Here is a 3,369-nt window from a genome sequence, read left to right on the forward strand (position 1 = left end):
GTACTGCCCATATTTGACATAAAATTAGGTTCAACCAAATAGCAGTACTGAGTAACAGACCAAGACTTGGATGGAAAAAGGTAAGTGATATTTATTTACAAGTGAACAACTTTGGTCATGAGCTGTGGAGAGCAGGGAAGCACAGAGGTGAGCATGGTTCTTTTTAGTGATTCTCTGAATAGTGAAATGTTGAAAATAAAAAAAAAGTTTTCTTATCTTACAGGGACTTTGGTGGGGAACGGCACAGAAGGAGGAGGTGATCCAAGAGGTAAGTTTCTTCAGGCAGAGTGGCTTTAAATCCTTAGAGCAACACTTTGATGTTTGGTTCCAAACTTGGTTCAAAGGCTGTGGGCTTTTTCCTGGATGGCCAGTTTGAGCAACTGTGTGAATAGAAATCACAAGGGAATCCACCTTGAGCACAGGACAAAAAGGTAAGTACAAAAAATATTTTACTATAGACTTAGAATTGGCTTAAACACTACCATAAATGTTAGAATCATCAGCACAGACCAAACAGTGTAGACAGCTTATGAAGCCCAGCAGCTCATCAGGAACTCCACAACAGGTGCAGGTGATGATCACAGGAACCTATCAGAAAGCATGAACACAAACAAGCCAATTTACTACAATATTTATGTGCACATGGCCCTGTTCCAGGTGAGACTCAGCTGATGTTGGATGTTGGCCAGAAGCCAATGGATACAGTAGATGTGAGCCGTTAAGGCTGCAGGCACTTGTCTGCAGTGGTTTCACCCCCAAAAAATAAATAAAAACTGCACTTTCCATTAGCCTCTGAAGTGCAGTAACTATTTAGAAGCAGAACAATAAAAGCTGAATCTGTGACCAGAAACCCAACATACTGGGTGTAGATACAAAGGAGCCAATAATTACCACAGAATTAAAGGCTACAATGAGCATCTCTTCCTTCTGTTTCTTTTATAACAAAAATACAGTTCAGTCTCTTCTAAAATCAAAGGTTCAGATATTTATCAGGAAAACTGTGTTTATAAATGATAATAGATGATTTAATATTTGTATTTGAACCTTTCATTAAAATTGAGATCTATGAGTAAAAGAGTAAAACTGAATGAATGCTGTATTACTACAATATACACATAAAACCAACAGTTTTTTGTTATAAAACACAGTCCCTGTGGAGATTCTGTTGTGGTGTTCTTTGACTCACCTTGCAGATCCTGAGTGACCTTGGTGGTGGAGTTACTCACCTGTTCCTGATCTGGTGATGAGGCCCAGCTGGTTTTCAAGCTGAGGGGAGAGCTCCATCCCTTCTTGGAACATTCAGTCATTCTTGGTACTGATTGGTACAGCCACAAGTTTGTTCTATGAAAGATTCATTGAGTAATGTTGGCTTCTTTCTGTGTTAAGGTACTCTCCTGTGGTTTCTGTCAACTCACTTGTTTCCTGGTTGGAACCTCCTCATGATCCTCTTCCATGCCAGCAACATGCTGGATCAATCAGCTGGCTAATGTCATCTCCTCAGACCTGTCACTCTCGCCTCTCTAGAAATCCTTCTGCAAAGAAACAATCTGGAACATCTGATCCATACCTCTGGAACTCCACTGCCTCCTCCTCCATGTCTGCCTCCTCAGTGAAACCTGAAGACAGAGAACACATGATTATTTACCTCACTGTTCTAAAACCAAAAACTGACGTATACCCCTTCTCTTTCAGGACCTGCACAGTTCCTGAGGGTGTATTCACACCTGACACATTTGATCCTCTTTAAACCGACCAGAGTTGGATCCCCCATTAGTCCAGACCATTTTTTAAATTTTATTTTAGAAAGCTCTTACACTCCTGAACCCTGGTGCAGATCAAACAACTGGATCAGACCTGTTTTTGAGGTGGTCTTCATTCGCTTCTGGTGTGAAAACAGACCAGCCTCAGAACCAACCAACTACAGGAAATATGCACCATTTTGGACTTCACAGGCAACTGTAGTTAAACAACATTAGCCCTCCAGTGTTGTTAATGCTAACACTGTGCTACAAACAATGAGCCGCTGTGGGTCAGGGAACATGGAGCATGTCATCTCCTTTAGCTCTCAACATTTGACAAGCTGCTGTTGATATTCTTATAGTCAGTTGTATTAACAGAACCATCTTTATTTCCTGCTCTGTTCCTCCCCCATCATTTCTAGGAGTAATGACTGTCAACTGCATGGATTTATTTATTAATTATAGTCCACTTGCTAAAAGCTCAATGTGAAAGCAAACAGCACCAAAGGAAAAAAAATTAAGTTCACCATTTGGTATGGACCAAAGGACTTTCCTGGTGTGATTCACCTGTAAAATCAACTACCTTACCTTTTTACTCCTCAGTGTGTTTTCATTATCAGTCAAGCCTGTATGTGAATATCAGAGTATCTGAGTATTACTAAAAGACTAACCTTGATAGTCCCAATAACAGAGCAGAGCATCTAAAGCTCTGGAACATTCAGCAGTTTGACATGAAAATGAAACAAAATGAAAGAAAATCTTCTGCAAATCTGACTAAACCTGAACCTGAACAGTTTGTWTTTAGTCATCAGATAACATCATTCTGTTTGGTTATCATTAAAACCTTGAATAAAATAGAACTGAAAAACAAAAGCGGCTCATTTCAGAGTAAAAATGTTGTTTCAATTAAACAGCCCAAACAAAGACCCCCTTCACTGAGTGGTCCTTCAGGGTCTCTGCCTCTGAAATTCATGAACACACATCACCACAGCAACATCACTAACAGCTGAGCAGAACAGACAACTCAACACCTCACAGAGCAAATCACATAAATCAGTATAAACACACAAACAGATGCAAGAAGAAAAACAAACAGAAACAAGAAATAATAAARACATCATTTCATGCAATCAAAGAGCCACAGGTGGGACTGAAAGCCTAGGACCTAAAACCAGTTCAGGTCTGGACCCCAGCTCCACAGGGCCACATGACTCACAGCATTGTAATCTGTCCCTTCAGACAGGGGCCCCACAGGGCCACAGCTGTGCTAAAAAAAACAGAAGTTTGCTGGCCAGCTCTGACCCCACACCTGACTTTAAGGGGGTACCCCCGTTTTCCTCTTCCTGGTGAGATGGTCAGTTTTTTATGGTCCTCCTTCATCAAGGTCTGTGAACAAATAGATTTTGTTCAGTGGTCTGATTTTTAAAAGCTTGTTTTTGCACAAAACAGGACCAGAAACTTGTGTACGCCACTTTTCACACAAAGTTTGTGATTTCTAAAAACCCAAACTTGACGTGAAAATGTGCGGCAACTCAGCCAGCTCTGACCCTCACAGCTCTGACCCTCACAGCTCTGACCTTCACAGATCTGACCCTCACAGCTCTGACCCTCACAGCTCTGACCCTCACAC

The 3,369-nt window shown here is 41.2% G+C and overlaps 1 long non-coding RNA gene across 1 annotated transcript in view; it reads right to left on the reverse strand.

Annotated features, from left to right (window-relative positions):
* Positions 1 to 249: 249 nt before the first annotated feature.
* The window catches only part of LOC106531409 (uncharacterized), a 16,096-nt gene continuing 12,976 nt past the window's right edge, over positions 250 to 3,369 (reverse strand). Inside the window, exons 2-5 of the long non-coding RNA XR_001311906.1 lie at positions 1,416 to 1,616; positions 1,227 to 1,341; positions 483 to 588; positions 250 to 380 (exon numbers count right to left, since the gene is read on the reverse strand). This is a non-coding gene — a long non-coding RNA (uncharacterized LOC106531409). The remainder of the gene's footprint in view (positions 381 to 482; positions 589 to 1,226; positions 1,342 to 1,415; positions 1,617 to 3,369) is intronic.

The sequence above is a fragment of the Austrofundulus limnaeus genome, unplaced genomic scaffold (genome assembly GCF_001266775.1).
Source record: "Austrofundulus limnaeus strain Quisiro unplaced genomic scaffold, Austrofundulus_limnaeus-1.0 Scaffold629, whole genome shotgun sequence".
NCBI lineage: Eukaryota > Metazoa > Chordata > Actinopteri > Cyprinodontiformes > Rivulidae > Austrofundulus > Austrofundulus limnaeus.